Source organism: Triticum aestivum, chromosome 2B (genome assembly GCF_018294505.1).
Source record: "Triticum aestivum cultivar Chinese Spring chromosome 2B, IWGSC CS RefSeq v2.1, whole genome shotgun sequence".
Lineage (NCBI taxonomy): Eukaryota > Viridiplantae > Streptophyta > Magnoliopsida > Poales > Poaceae > Triticum > Triticum aestivum.
In genome coordinates, this window is record NC_057798.1 from 14,171,003 (window position 1) to 14,188,239 (window position 17,237).

General features: G+C 41.6%; 1 long non-coding RNA gene across 2 annotated transcripts; it reads right to left on the minus strand.

The window, feature by feature from the left end:
• Window positions 1–13,336: 13,336 nt before the first annotated feature.
• Window positions 13,337–16,999, minus strand: LOC123039963 (uncharacterized). 2 transcript variants are annotated; one of them, XR_006418023.1, is made up of 9 exons: window positions 16,713–16,999; window positions 16,255–16,439; window positions 15,554–15,600; window positions 15,420–15,449; window positions 15,203–15,314; window positions 14,833–14,992; window positions 14,602–14,686; window positions 14,425–14,527; window positions 13,337–13,754 (listed from the first exon to the last, which is right to left on the minus strand). It is a non-coding gene; the product is annotated as an uncharacterized lncRNA (long non-coding RNA). The 2 variants fall into 2 exon arrangements; XR_006418024.1 differs by lacking the exons at window positions 15,554–15,600; window positions 16,255–16,439; window positions 16,713–16,999 and having other exon boundaries at window positions 15,203–15,462.
• Window positions 17,000–17,237: the final 238 nt, after the last annotated feature.

The following is a 17,237-nucleotide window of genomic DNA, read 5'->3' on the forward strand; positions in this document are numbered from 1 at the left end:
TATCACAGAGTCTCAACATTGCCACCTTATGACGCAATGGATGAATTTGAAAGTCAAGGCGGCTGTTGGCTCTGTTTTACCTACTGAACCTAGCGCAACCTACCACTGCCGGTCAATTCCAGAAGGATATGCTAGGGTGATGGTGGATGAAATAACGGCCGGATTTGAGGACCTCCAGCTTGACCACCCTATGGGTGAAGGGGATATTCGGCTGGGTTCGGCTCTGAAGAATACATGCCTATGGCGGAAGGAGCTCATCAACCTTCCGAACTGGACGCCGCCTCCTCCTCCTCCGGCGAGTCAGGGCACTCCGCCCCCTCCTCTACCTCCTCCTCCGGCGAGTGATCAGGGCGCTCAGCCTCCTTCTTCGGTGCTTGGCGGCACTCCGCCTCCTTCTCCGCCTGCGCCGGCGCGCCCGAGCAGCCAGCCTCCTGCTTCTCCGCCTTGTCAACAAGGGCGGAAGAGACCCGCCGCCGCTCCGGCTGCTCCAGCGCGTCGTCCTTCTCCTCCGCCTCGTAAGAAAGGAAAGACAGCCGCAACCGCTATGTCTGCTCCTTCGTCTAGCAGTACAGCCAGAGGCGGGAGGCAATACAGATTCGGTCCTTCTCTGAAGACTCCAGAGAAGTTACCATACGAGAGGAGCCTGGAGGAAAACACGAAGATCATGTGAGCGAAGTGAAGAACTTCTTTGAAGGGGTGAAAGCATAGAAACATCCACCTCCGGAGGAGAAGATAGATCCGGTGAAAGTGAAGCATACTCTGGCTGCCCTGAAGAAACCACCAAAGTCTCCGCCGGAAGGCAACTATGAGCGCATTATTAAAAAGTCATTTGTCGAAGTGGAGCGGTCGGGAAGTACTGTCAGTGATCAAAGGTTAGCAGAACGACGAGCTGGGAAAAAATTGCCCAGCTCGGCGAACAAGCGAACCAATCGCTCCCCCCGCTCCAGGTGTCTACCGATATCGTCGCTAATGATCCGGGCGGGATGGCGCCCGGTTATAACAATCTTGGAGATTACCTGCCCGACGTGTACATTATGATCTCTTGGAGGTGGATGAACACATATACGTGTACGGGAAGCCTCTCGTCAAAGATGAAAGATCTCTAACAACGATGATGCGAAGATTCCATGATTGGTACATGAAAACCTATAGAGAGTCTGAGGGGAGGAATATTTTGACGCTCAGAGTTAGAGAGGAGCATGACCTCATTGGAATTGAACTGTTGAATGTTCCATTTGAGGAGTTCTTCGCGTTTTTCAATCTAAATGCCCTCGATAAATTAATGATCACTTGCTACTACCTGTAAGTAGTACTACTTCTGTCATTAATTAAGTCTTTATATATAGGTCATCTCTTTCATTGCATGTATTTTTAATTATCCTCACTATATTATGCAGATTGAAGATCGCCGAATTGAAGAAAAAACAAATCGGTGATATTGGGTTCATTAACACAAATCTCATAGATGCATATATGGTTAAATTTCAGGCCAGAGATACTGAGGTCAAGCTGCTACAATCGTTTGTATTAAATCAAAACAAAGCTATAATACTCTTCCCTTAAGAATTCAAGTGAGTGTTACTGTCTTGTGCATATTCGGGTTCCCTTATTAGTCGAGGTTATGGTAATGTAATTGATGAGTTATGCATGCATGTGTGCGCAGCTGCCACTATATTCTCCTAGAGATTAAGCTTGAGCAGGGACTAGTAACCGTCTTAGACTCGAGACGAAAAGATCCCAAGGAGTATGCGGACATGACTGAAATTCTAGAGAAGTAAGTTAAATCGATCATTATCGCACCATATCGGCAACTTTGTTCATTTCCTGATATCAAGTAATTGTTTTCTTTGTCTGGCAGGGTTTGGACAAAATTCACCTCAAAAACTCCGGGACTGCCGAAGAAGCTGCAATTTAGACACCCGAAAGTAAGTACTATAGTAGCATGTTCCGCGCATCTCCTAGTGATTCAAGCGCTAGTTTCATCAATACCATTTAGCATGCTTGCTAATTATCAGTTTGATTGACCTCTATTTCTTGTAAAGTGGTTGTGGCAGGAACAAGGGAATGATTACTGTGGATACTACATTTCCGAGTCCATCCACCACACGACCTGTGAGCGGGGCTACTCTGACAAACAATATGAAGTGCGTAAATAATAATATTCATAATTTTATTTTATTACCATCATTTCTGTTGAGTTTCATTTATTCATATATATGTATTGACCCCCTTCTTCAAATTAGATATTTCGGATGCGGGATGAACTCCTACCACCAGATCGTATGCGAGCAATTCAACAGGAATTGGCGGCATTCTTTCTTGACCATGTTACCGCTAAAGACGGAGAATACCATGTTGACCATGAGTTCATTTGGAATTAGGAGATTATATTGTAAGAGATAATTTTATTGTATATATGTGCACGGTGATGCATATGGCGTGTGAATGGTGTAGTCTCCGGTTTGGGCCTATGGACCATGTTGTGGGTGGTGAGGCAGAATTCCGAAGCTGGGCCAGACTCTTGTTTTGGGCCGCATTAGTTAGCTAGCACGTTTACTGCATCAGTTTCATTCTTGTACATACACGGGAGAGCTCCTATAGGACGCGCTTTGCGTCAAAATGTCGTCGTCACGCACAGGGGCGCAGTCTGACTGGGCCGGCCCATCGCGCTGTACCGATGGTGAGAAAAGAAAGCAAAAAGGGCAAGGGAGACGCGATGGGAACTGGAACTCGAACCTGCGACCTACAGGTTCGAAGTGCATCCTCCCAGCCACTCCACCTGACTAGCATTGCTTGTTGCAAACAAACAAGCACTTTTAATAACTTAGCACAACCGTACAACTAGAATTACACACTGTAGTGAACATCTTAAAACAAATTATAGATTTTTTCTGAAAGTGTATATTTTGAAAAAGTGCGACCATCTTTTTCTTTTCTGAACATACTTTGTACACAGGAACATATTCTGTACAAAAAGTGTACAGAATATGTACAAAAAGTGTATATTTTTTGTACCTAAAAGTTTTTGTATTTGTGAACAAATTTTGGAAATGGGAACTTTGTTTCAAACAAAATGTTTTTGGTTTTGTGAATAAAACATTAAAAGGTGAACAGTTTCTGAAACGATGCGAACAATTTTTGAAAGCATGAACAATTTTTGAATGTTGAGAACAAATTTTGAAATGGAGAACAAATTTGGAAGCTCGAACAATTTTTGAAAGCACGAACAATTTTTGAATCTTGAGAACTAATTTTGAAATGGAGAAAAAATTTGGAAGCTCGAACAATTTTTGAAAGCACAAACAATTTTTGAATGTTGAGAACAAATTTTGAAATGGAGAACAAATTTGGAAGCTCAAACAATTTTTGAAAGCACGGACAATTTTTGAATGTTGAGAACAAATTTTGAAATGGAGAACAAATTTGGAAGCGGGGACACTTTTTGAAAGCACGATCAATTTTTGAATGTTGAGAACAAATTTTGAAATGGAGAACAAATTTAGAAGCGCGAACAATTTTTTAATGTTGAGAAATTTTTTTGAAATGGAGAACAAATTTTGAAGCGCGGACAATTTTTTAAAGCACGAACAATTTTTGAATGTTGAGAACAAATTTTGAAATGAAGAACAAATTTAGAAGCACAAATTTGAAATGGGACGATTTTTTGAAACTCCCAACCATAATTTGAAATGTGAACAAAAAGAAAACAAAAAGAGAAGAAAAAGGAATTGAAAGATGAAATAAAGAAACAGAAAAACGAAGAAAGAAAAGAAAAAAACAGGAAAAACAACAAAGAAAAAGCAAACAGAAAAAACCAGTGAAAACCCGGTTCAAGAACCTTCTAGAAGGTTCCCAAAACCGTTCAGGAACCCTCCACAAGGTTCCCAAAACCGGAAGCGGCAGCGCCAGCGCTATCTCCTAACTGGGCAGGCCCATCTTGATCGCTATCGCTAGCTCTCCGTGCGAAGCTTCGACAAGTCGACGCAGCGAGCGTCCAATAGGATTTTCCCATACACGGAGCTCCGCATTTTGCGGCAATTGCGAGCGCAATGCACACAGGAGGTGTGCGTCAGGGCCGGCCCATTGAAAGGCACCAGCGAGTTATGTAGTAAAAATCACAAAAACAGAAGTGACGAACTGAGGAATCGCAAACATTTTCTAAACAAAAATTGGAACAAAATTCAAAATGAGAACTTTTATAGAAATTATGAACAATTGTTTTAAAACATGATCAAAAAATGAAAACGCAAACATTTATGAAAGTTAAAAACATTTTTTTCAAATGAGAATATTATTTAAAATCTACAAACATTTTTTGAATTTGTGATTTTTTTTAATAATGTGATCATTTTCTGAAATATGGAATTATATTTTTTAAAAATTTCCAATTTTTTTCTAAAAGAAGCAAACAATTTTTGAGAATTTATGGTTTTAGAATTTTTGAATAAAAAATTAGACAAGAACATTTTTATATTAAAGAACGAATTTTTAAAAATGTGAACATTATCTAAAATTCATGAACAGTTTTGAATTTTGTGAACAATAAATTTAGACACTTATGTATTTTTGAACAGGAGCAAGCAAACTTTGTAAATCCTATTCTTTGGAATTTCTGATTTTTTTAGAGCAATAGGATTTTCAAAAATTCTGAACAAACTTGTAAAATGACATCACTTTGTAATATTAAAAAACGAAAAAACGAACAAATTTTGAAGATGCGAACATTTTGAAAATTTCTAAACATCTGTTGAAGGAATTTAAATTTTGAAAAACAAAAATAAATAAAAAAACTCAAGAAAAGAAAAAGAAACATAAAAAGATAAAAAGAAAAAGGAAAGGAAAGAGAAAGAGAAAAAAGGGAAATGAAAGAAAGAAAATTAAAATAACCGGTTCAGTTCCCGAAACCAGAAAAAACCCAGCTGGAAACCTTTCCCAAAATCGGTATAAAAACGTCCCTAATAGCTACGCTGAACTACTATAATGGGCCTTGTCCCATTGAGCGCTTCGCCTCGCTCGCCTCTGCGAAGGTCTGCCAGTTTGACGCAGTATGCGTGAAATAGGGAATTCCGTACATACATACTCCTTGAAGTTCCTTCAAAAAACAACACACTCCTTGAATGGAGCTGGGCCCACCCCTGCATGCAAGGCTCGCACCGGTGCGTGTATTAAATTTGCGTCGATATGTGAAGCTCACTGCAACTAGATTGACTTAACACAGTGGTGGCTCGAGCGAGATTGAGAGAAATCCAGTTGCTTTTTGAGAATTTGATGGATCAGGAAGAGATGTACTGGATCCAAAGAGGTAGAGCCAACTGACTATTCCATGGAGACCTAAATAGCACTTATTTTCACAATGCAGCAACATCCAGAAAAAAGAGAAACCAGATTAAGAAACTATTGGACGACGCAGGTGTTTGGCATGAAGGTACGGACCAACTAAAAGCTCATGTAACTAGTTATTTTGCTATCTTTTAACATCGGAGGTCCTTGTTCCAATCTCGGTTGTCCCATCTCAGGTTAAAAAAAAGTGTTACCATTGAGATGAATGGAGCGCTATTAGGGATCTTAGAGCACGATGCCCAAATGGACTACATTTTATATTCTATAAACGTTTTGGCCAATGTTTGGTGATGATTAAGTTACAGAAGTTCTTGCTGATGTTAATACTAGAATAGTTCGTGAAGGATGGAACGACACTACAATAGTGATCATCCCTAATGTAATTAATCCGGAGGAAGGTACACAATTCAGACCTATCAAGATGTGTAATGTGGTCTATAAGGTAATCTCTAAAATGCTGGCTGCCTGCCTTAAGCTCATTCTTTCGGATGTTATTAGCCCTACCCAGAGCGGCTTTGTATCAGGGAGACTATATTACAGACAATGTACTAGTTGCTTATGAAAATTAGGCAAAGAGGGCATGTGTGCAGTTAAGTTGGATATTTCTGGAAAATATTTTGTTGAAGTTGGGCTTTGATGCCAACTGGATGCAAACGCTTATATACACGCACATACACTCACCCCTATGAACGCACGCATGCACATTCTACCCCTATGCACACCTCCGAAAGACTGAGCCTACATATCATCTATCGCCGGAAATCCAGAAATAAATCCAGACATAAATGCGAGCACCAGGATTTGAACCCTGGTGGGTCGGAGATACCACAGTCCCTCTAACCATCTAACCACAGGTTGGTTCACGGGTGGACATGATTATGAAGTGTGTATCTTCAGTGGAATATCATGTCCGCCTAAATTTTGAAATACCTGAGAGCTTCGAACCAACTAGAGGACTTCGTCAGGGTGATCCATTATCAACGTATTTTTTTCGATTATGCACTGAAGGTCTCACTGCTCTTCTAAATCATGCTGAAGAAACATGTTTATTGGAGAGAGTTAAAGTTGCAGAGAAGCACCGGCTATCACAAACTTGCTATTTGCAGATGACTTTCTTATCCACATGAAAGCAAATGTAGAGAATGCTATTACGTTGAAGGATATACTTGACAAATATTGTGCAGCCTCAGGTCAGATGGCGAGTGGTGACAAATCCAGTATTTTCTTCAGCCCATGCACGGATATTGAGGTGAGGGTGCAGATTTGTAATACTCTAACTATCATGACTGAAGTCTAAATGATAAGTATCTGAGCTCAGTGGCGAAGGGAGGAATAATTTCTAGGTGTGGCGGAGTGTATGAACAAAAAAAACATGTATAACTCAACTATGGAAGTGCTCACTAGAATACTAGATATATATTACTTGGTGTTCAACAAATGCAACCAGAATTGAAACTTAACTATGGGCACTCTAAATACCTCACTTAATGATGATCACATGGATGCTTGATTGCCAATGTATCATCGATATTACCTTGACCGGCATACAGATGACCTATAAAACAAAAACACCATCCATAAATCATGAATTAGTAACAACTAGGATATAATGATGGAAACAACAGTATGCAAGTGAAGATTTAGAAAGAATACATACCCATAATAAGTATCTACTCCCATTAAATAGAACGTGGCAACGACATTCTTCTACCTTCATGTTGAAATTCTTTTTTAATTTTAGCAAGATCAAGTCCTTTAAATCTCTCTCTCTCTCTCTCTCTCTCTCTCTCTCTCTCTCTCTCTCTCTGTAGCACACCATTAAGTCATCAAGACAACCACTGGACATCTTGCTGCGCAAATCGGTCTTGATGATCTCCATTGCTGAGAAGGCCCTTTCAACCGATGCCGTTGCCACTGGTAGAAGCAACCCCAACTCAATAAGGCGATAAACCAGAGGGAACATAATATTTCTTTCAAGTTCAAACATTTTTTGGCTAGGCTTGCAAGATCATAACAAACTCCAAAGTCATCATGTCTTCTCATATGGTTGATGAACAACCGGAGCTTGGTTTTTATACGCTTACGGTCATCATTGGAGAAATCTGCATCATAGATGTCTGTAACCTTAGCAACTTTGTCCAAATCAAACTTGGAAAATGAGTCTCTTGGGTCAAGACAAGCAAATCCGCAAAGCAGTTTTGAAGCCATGTCATTAAAGTAATGATCCAGCTCCATGGTGATAGCATCTATCGCTGCATAGAAGGTATCAACACAAAAAAATGTTCTTGAGTAACATTATTTCTCCCTCCTTTTCTTGATCGGCCGAATCTCGGTACAGCTTGATAACCCACAAGTATAGGGGATCAATTATAGCCTCTTTCGACAAATATTCCCTCAAGTTCTATCGACCACCGGTACAACTCTACGCACACTTAACGTTCGCTTTACCTAGAACAAGTATAAAACTAGAAGTACTTTGTAGGTGTTGTTGGATAGGTTTGCAAGATAATAAAGAGCACATAAATAAAAAGTAGGGGCTGTTTAGATAAAGACACAACTAAATTAGTTTTAGTAAAGAGTTTTTTGTCATGAGAAAGTTATTTGTCCCTAGGCAATCGATAACTAGACCGGTAATCATTATTGCAATTTTATATGAGGGAGAGGCATAAGCTAACATACTTTCTCTTCTTGTATCATATGCACTTATGATTGGAACTCTAGCAAGCATCCGCAACTACTAAAGATCATTAAGGTAAAACCCAACCATAGCATTAAAGTATCAAGTCGTCTTTACTCACATACGCAAACAACCTACTTACTCGAGTATATGCTTCTGTCACTCACGCCATCCATCATAAGAAAATCATGAACATATTGCAAACCCTACAGCGGGAATCCCTCACGTTTGCGCGACACGGAGAGCACCATAGGAAAACACCAATAATAAAACATGCAACTCAAACCAATCACGATCATCAATTAACCCATAGGACAAAACGGATCTACTCAAACATCATAGGATAGCCATACATCATTGAGAAATAATATATAGCATTGAACACCATGTTTAAGTAGAGATTACATCAGGTAAAAGAGGGGTTACACCGCTGCATAGAGGGGGGAAGAGTTGGTGATGATGGCGGTGAAGTTGTTGGTGTAGATTGCGGTGCGGTGATGGCCCCGGCGGCACTCCGGTGCCACCGGAAGCGAGGGGGAGAGAGCCCCCCCTTCTTCTTCTTCCTTGACCTTCTCCCTAGATGGGAAGGGTTTCCCCTCTGGTCCATGGTCTCCATGGCGTGGGAGGGGCGAGAGCCCCTCCGAGATTGGATCTGTCTCTCTGTCTCTCTCTGTTTGTGCGCTCCTAATTCTGCCCTTTCACCGTTTCTTAAATTCCTGGAGATCCGTAACTCTGTTTGGGCTGAATTTTGGACACGATATCTATCCGGATATTAGCTTTCTTGCGATGAAAGAAGGGCACCAACCGCCTTACGGGGTGGCCACGAGGGCCCAGGGCGCGCCTGACCCCCTGGGGCGCGCCCCCTGCCTCGTGGCCCCCTCGGGCATCATATTGCGTTGATTCTTCTTCCAAAAATCACATATATTCCAAAAAAAAAATCTCCGTCAGTTTTTATCCTATTTGGACTCCGTTTGATATGGATTTTCTGTGAAACAAAAAACATGCAACAAACAGGAATTGGCACTGGGCACTGGTTCAATATGTTAGTTCCAAAATAGTATAAAAAGTTGCCAAAAGTATATGAAGCCCGGGATCAAGCTGTTGGCTCCAAGGCGTCGCCCTAGCTCATCGGAGCGCGCTCTCTCTCTCTCTCTACTTCTCTCTCAGGCGCACACCGAAGAAGAGAAGGAAGAAGAAGGATGATACGGTGGACACAAGTGTTTCTGGCGCTCGAACACCCGCCGCACTAATGACAAATTTTTCTCCGCAGCACGAACTGCATCATCTGATGAACCAGTACACATAAGGGAGTTTCATACGCGTACGTGCACGCACGACGCCGCGCTCCACTCTCCCACGAGCCGCAAGCCCGGCGCGCGCCCACGACGCGCACAAACACGTCCTACTCAGCCTGCCTGCACCTGATCGTCACGTGACCTCCCGCTGCTTTCACCAACAGACTCACGCACTCACGCACGCACGCACACAACCCTTTACATGAGTTGGACTATGCCCGTACAATAGTCAGACCATGCCCAGGCTATGGCCAGACACATGCACGCATACAGCCTGTACACAAGTCGGACTATATGCCGCTACACAAGTCAGACTATGCCCAGACTATGACTCGATGGGACCACGGACCGCACCCGACACGCCCAGCTCGCGCACGCACACTCTCTCTACGTGTCCTGCCGTGGCTTATTGCCAACACTCACCACCTAATTAAGCCACGGCCTAGAGGAGTGCCGGCCCATTGATGTCGATGTCCGCCAGAAGAGCTCACTCTGCTGCCGCCATCATCGGCCTTGTGCAGTCCCGCTTGAAATGGCCGCGCAGCCCGCAATTGTGGCAGTGGCCGCACCGTTTCCTCCCTCCGCCTGATGCCGTGCTGGCCGCTCCGTCGTTGTTGTGGTAGTCGAAGCCGCCTCCGCCCTGCTGGCGCCGCTGCGCCGCCCACTGAGCCGCGCTGAGCATGAGCTGCTCGCCCGCGCGCTCACCGCCGGCCTGCGTGCACCGCCGCGTCCGCTCCTCGAAGGCCTTCAGACGACCGAGCGCCTCCTCGAACAACATTACCTCGACGTTGTAAAACTGCTCGATGCCGGCCACCGCTGCGTACAACCGGTCCGGCACGGTGTCAAGGAGTTTCTTGACCATCGCTGCTTCATCGAGAGTCGCCCCGAGCACCGCGTATCTCGCCGCCATGCTGCTGACCTTGCCAACGTACGCGTCCAGCTCGTTGGCGTCGTCCACCCATGCCGTCTTGCCCTTGCCGGCGTCGATAGCCTCGCCCTCCGCTGGCGCAACCATGCCCCATAGCCCCTGGGCATCAAGGATTGCCTCCACCTTGATCGCCCAGGAGGTGTAGTTCACCGGCGTCAGCGGCGGGATCGGCAACGACAGCGCGCCACCACCGCCGCCGTACGAAACGAGGGACATGGCCGCCGTCGATCACCTCCGTAAAGTGGCTCTGATGCCAATTGCTGGCTCCAAGGCCTCGCCCTAGCTCACCGGAGCTCTCTCTCTCTCTCTCTCAGTCGCACACCGAGGAAGAGAAGGAAGAACGAGTAGGATATGGTGGACACAGGTGTTTCCGGCGCTCGAACGCCCGCCGCACGAACGGCAAATTTTCCCCCGCAGCACGAACTGCACCATCTGATGAACCAGTACACATGAGGGAGTCTTATATATGTACGCGCTCCGGTGCACGCACTGTTAGAAATTTAGGGTTTGTGGTCTACCCCCTATTCCTCTGCGCTTATCCATGGTGCCGCTCACAATTCGCATATCTGGGACTAGGGGGTAGGGACCTTCTTATACTACCTTTCCAAAGAGTCCACCTCTTATACAGATATAAGATTCCTAGTTTTTTTCACTAATTTCCGGGATAGAGTTCAGATCAAATTACCAACCACAATCGTATTTGTCTGTTAACGGATTCTACCCGTTATGTCCCCAGAGCACGCGCTTGTGAGCAACGCACCATAATAAAGTGTAAATTACTCTAATTATGTAGATCAACATTAGGGCTGTAATCTAATTATACGATCTAGCTCCTTCCAATCATCAGTGTACCCGGGTAGTCTTTCCAATACAAATAGTATATTGTATTCCACTGATAATCAACCAGCTTCCTTAAGCATATACTACTTAAGTACATTCCAGCAAGTAACAATTCCATGCTAAACATGCAAATCAATTCCACGTATAAGTACATGTACAAGTCCATAATAAGGTATTCCGAATATTAACAATTCCAAGCAATTTGAATATAGTTGCAGGACACATAATTCCAACATCTCCCACTTGTCCAAAATGATCATTCAAATATTCGTAAACCCATAGCCTTAACATGCATACCAAATACCTCATGACTAATAGGCTTAGTCAAGGGGCCAGCAACCAGGTTAACACTACATTGAAAATCCAAAGAAATATATAGTGATACCTTCCCTAAGTAAGTTTCCTTGCTGTGACACTTAAGATCACTAGAGACCTTAGTTTCCGCCTATTTATTCCAGCATAGCTGTCCTCGGCGCCTCGAGTATTATTTTCTCTAGTGCAATTCCACCTTTATAGGCACCTTGAGTATTTTTTTTTCCTCAAGTGAAATTCCGCATCAATAATTTTTAGTCACATATATCAATAATATGAATAATTCCACATTGAGTCAAAATATATGACAATTGTGTTGAATAAATTTTCAAAACCACATAGATATCAAATCCAGTCAGTAAATGAAGTTCCATCAGTAACCATGTTTTGAAAGGAATTCCTGACTTCGGTCAGTGAACCTGCACCATATTAGTACTAAAAATAATAATTGAATACGCGCACCTGGACTTATTTCTCATCTCATAGACATAGTAATAACTTCCTCAACGTATTTACCTTTAATATAAATTTCAGAACAAGTGACAGGTTGTGATGCACATTCCACAATCTTATATGATGTGTGAGATTCCCTTAGCTGCTCGTCTTTCCTTCCACTGCTTGAGTGCAGCATAAATTCTGGTAGCTAAGGTATGATAATATAATGAAGATACATATCAATTCCAGTACCATTCATTATTCCATTTCCCCTTAGGAGTTCAAATATAATTCCTCACTAAGTATGATTCCCTTTATCAAAGGTATTTTAATATATTTGCAGTTTTCAGTAGAGAAACACTTCAAAATATTTTATGTGTATTTCCACTTGTAAAACAAAGGATGTTTCAAATGTTCCTTTTATATGAAAGTTAAAAGATGACCAAGCTTTCACTTCCATCAATGTGACTTTATCATTGCAAACAACAAAACAATGTTAACGTATACAATAACAATGCAAACTAATTTGCACTTACATTTGTAGATGACCGCCTTGCTTCATTTAGAAAGCCATATAACTTTCTATTCCATTGATGTGAAGCTTGCTATAAGACCATACATGAATATATTCAATTAGAAAACCATGTCTTTAGTTCCTCTTCCCTATATCCCAGGAGAGAGAGTTTCCACAAAGTATATTTTCCTTTGTGCAAAGAACTTAATAGCAAGTGTGACATTATAATATTCCAATGAGATAAATTTCCTCACTAATAAAAAAACACTTACAAACGATGGGCGTGCTGTTGTTTGGTATGATAATAAATTCCCAAACTATATAATTCCTCATCGAGTTTATTCCTTCACGCATTTCTTCCACCCATAGTTGACAATGACGAAAAAAATTAAGCCTTCTTAGGATTCTTCCTCTACTATTTAGAGTGACTTCCCCCAAAAATCACATAACAATTATCCAAAGATCACATTCCAAGTTAATTCCTCCCACTTATCCTAAGCATGTCATGTTGGGAGTGTCACTTGTAGTTTCCTTGGGGTCAAGATTATATTCCAGTATGATTGTCAATAATTCCACCCTGATTATAAAAATGTTTGTGTTCCTACTTTCCACCTGTGCTCCTTTTCCAGATAAAGGAGGAAACACCCTTTGATCCACTAGAATAACCATGAAAAATTCCCGGTGTGCGCTTTGTAATAACTGAGAATTTCATGCCAAAATAGAAGATTTCCTTCCAGTTAAGTGGTTGCACTAGATGTAGAATGATTCAACAAATGAGAGTATGCAATGCTTCTCTCCAAAGAAACAAGGGAGTATAAAAGACAATCACTTCCTCCATTATATTGTGGAGTTTACGGTATATTACAATGGTGAATAGTTCCATGATCTTTACATATAAATGATATATTCCTGAAGTGTACTACCCCACCAATCAGTTGTTAAAACTACTAGATGACTCGTTGCGCCAATGGCGCAAAGGGCGAGAGGGAGGCAACTATTGTGAGAATATTCAGACACCCAAGTCTTTACTACTGGTACATAGATGCTTAGTTACAATGTGGTACACAAAGGAAGTAGATAGGAAGGGATATATTATTAGCTTATGAAAACCAAACGTTGCCAAACACTGCCGCATCCTCTGCTTGGAAGCCGCCTTTTCTCACCGGATCTAACATAGATACATGATCACAAAAGGAAGCAAGACCATCATATATAATGGTCTACTTACTCATTTAGGTTAGTGATCAGGTGGCTGGAACCGCAAAGCATAATGGGGCTTGACGGACAATAAAAATAGGTGTTGCTCCTCGTCTCCTCCTCCTGAGTCTGGATCGAGGCCTCGCTCCTCTCTTCTCCTGAATGACAGCTTGAAGAAAAGGACACACAAAAGCGCAGTCCTATACATTGACTAACCTAACAGAAAACAGAGACAAATGTAGATATGGTTATCTATTATGCAGCTGATAAAAAAAGTAAAACACTAAACAGAGACAAATAGAAGAATAGTGAGGACTGGAGTAACCTCTACATAATAATTCTGATTGTATCACTGAACATATGAATGACAGAGAGCCCCAAAGAAATTAGCTTTATCAGGTATATGAATGACATTACAGAGAGAATTACCAAATTATCAGGTAAGTGACATGATAGAAAGAAGAAGGTGCTCCATGCTTGTTGCTTGAAACTCCATCAACTACCAGTGCATACACTACATAGGTTAATAATAAACTAATCCTTGAATTCCTCTCTCGTTATATTATCACTGGACACATACTTTTTTGTGTGGTTAGTGGATGCTGGAATTTTGCTACTGCGACGCTGCAAATCTTGTTTTGTTTTTACCGAAGGACCTTATTATGGTTTGAAACGTAGTAGTATAGTACTTCGCTAGTTAGCATCCTCTCCTCTCCTCTCAAGAGAAAAAAAGAGAAGAAATGGGTAGGGGTCTCAACTGGACATCTGAAGAGGATCTGACCACCACACTTAAATCAAACAGAGTGGAAGCAAAAACAAAACAAAAAACCTTAATTGACCTAGAACCAGACGGAGTTAACACAGAGGTTAGAGAGGTGAAAGGGACCTTGATGAGCACAAGAGCGGTTTCGGCTGTCAGCGGTGGGGAAGGAGCTTTCTTTGGCTGTCAGCATCGTCCTGGTGGCTGGCCGCTATAGCTCCAACCCAACCTTGACCCAACAGAGATGAGACGTGGTCAGGGAAGCGAAGAGAGGAAATCGAGAGAGGGTGGGAGGGGGCAGACCATGATGCTGCTGCTGCTTGTCATGGGACTGGAACAAGGAGCAGCGGACCTTGATGAGCACAAGAGCGGCGTCCATGGCGCCTACCTACAGAGACAAGATGAGACCAGTTATAGGTGACACCAAATAGTACATCATTTTTATAATACACAACCTCCAGTTATCTAGCTTTCAATAATTTAAGAAAAAAAATCCAATTATATGTATACCAGCTATCTTTTGCTATCATATACCTCCAATTATATGTATACCAGAAAAAATCAACCTCAAACTGCAAGCACACCCAGTCAGTCTCTGGTCACCGAGTCAAAGCACTGCCATAGAGCAATTCTTTTCCTATCATATACCTCCTATGGCCGCCTCTCCCGTTTCACACCCGCTCTCACCGCCACCCTGAAATATAAAGAGGCTGAAGAATAGAAATAGATAGGAAAATATGTTTACCTATGACGCACAAGGTAGATGAAAAATTTGTGTTTTCTATATTAACAAATCTACGACATCTTCACCGACACAACTATATAATGAATTCCAAAGTACTTCATGGGCACCAACCAAAAGCTAATATATAGTTCAATATATCCACATGCTGCTCCCACTCACCAGAAGAGTAGAGGAGAGATCAAAATTGAGAGAGGGTCAGTGGGGGGTTGAGGGCGCTGGGAGCCGCAAGACCTGCCGTCCATGTTGTCGGTCTGCACATTTCACTTATTTTCTGCAAGAGCAAACCAAACCAAGATAGCATTAGCATGTTGTATCTTACGCAAGTGACCAGAAGATGAGAATGCTTGCCGGCAAAGGGGAGCAAGGAAACAATAACCTGAAAACATCCAAGGAAGTAGTAATCCACCTAGCAAGAAAAACAAAGGCCATGGAATATTCAGTCAGCATTCCGAGACCTGACTTGCTCTCTGGATACATATCTTGAGAGTCACAAGAGATGATCTATTTTACCTGTGCCTCTTGTCAAGTCTTCCCAGCCAGCCGAGAACCCCGTAGATCTGTTAGAGCAGCCAAAACAGAACAAATACAATTAACTTCGAATTATAGAAGTTGACAATTGCACAGAACATATGTAATAAAACTATCAAAATCGTAAAGTAGGTATTAAAAAAGATAGAATCATGAGTGTGAGTGTACTGTCCGAAAGTGCATTGATGCCTATTTTATACAGTGACCTAGAGAAAACTCCAGTGCATAAAAAGGAAGGCTAACACATTACGTGCGATTAATGGATGACTTGTTAAGATGCAGGGACATACATTGATTACAATTTTTTTTGCCAATTCAAGCTGTAGAAAACAGATCATCTCATCATTAAGCAGGTTATCCTTGTTTAGCCCATCGTTATACGTAGATATTAGAGGTACATTGTTATCCAAAAATATATAAATGGTTCAATCTATTTTCAGAAACTAAAATTTCTATTTTTTATGTGATCCACATTATAGAATAAGTGCTAATCTTTTGACGAGTCCTCTGCAATATCAAGAAGCTGGATCCAACTAATGCGCTCGACTTGCTCTGCAAATATATACATGGTTCAGCCTTATTTTTAGAAATTAGGATTTCAGTCACGGTTGCAACTCCAACACCAAAAATAATTGACTATTCATTTTCTGTAAGTTCAGACAGAAACAAAGAACAATGCTTACCTGATAGAAACCAACAGAGTTGAAACCTAGACTCTGATTGAGAAGTCCAATTAAGATGCCATTGAGCACTCCAAATCCCATGACGGTCCTTGCGTCCAAAGGTTTGTGCTTTAAGGGCTTCATACATAATGCCACATGAAGTCAATAGAATAGAACAAAGAGATGCCAGCTTGTCAACATGGTTGCTGCACAATAAAGAATGAGGGTGTTCTTATTTATAGGGATGACATTTCTTTTGAGAGAATTTGTAGGGATAACATTTCTGCCAAGTTATACATGACTTTCAAAGATCAGTAAACTGAATTAGAAATTTACAGGTTGTAGAGGAAAAAAATGGCAGTCATAACATGAGACACAAAATGATACTACAAACAGGGGATATGCAAACGTCAATGATCTGAACAGAAGCTCTAAATAAATAAAGAAAGAAACACTAATTCATAAGAATTGAAACTCACTGCCTCCAGTTCCATAGACCAATAGTCAGTTTTATGTGAGTATAGTTTTCTAGCACGTGAGAATCCTTTGATCAAAATGTTGACTGCATAAATAAAATTAAACAAGAGCAGTGAGTTTTCCATGAGTATTGCTAGCCTTTTCATTAGAATACTCCGCTATTATTTCAGTACAATATCAAATATGATCCCTGGCACATGGAAAAATGCTAGAAAAGAGAAATGCAGTCTAAGCAGCTTCATTAATCATTGATCCCTTCTGACACAACCAACAAAACATTAGAGATGGATTCCGAAAAAACACCAAGCAACAGAAATTCCCTGCATAATAACATAAGATACTGATTAATTGCTGGAGATTGTCAAGGTAAAGCAAGATATATAGCAGTTACATTAAAGTGTAAGAACTAAAGTAAAGCATTTACCTGGACCCCCTTTTGCTCATGGGCCAGGTTTGCTGCTAATGGATCACCACTAAGAACATGAACTGTGGATGAACCATCCAGTCTCAACATATCAATTACGATG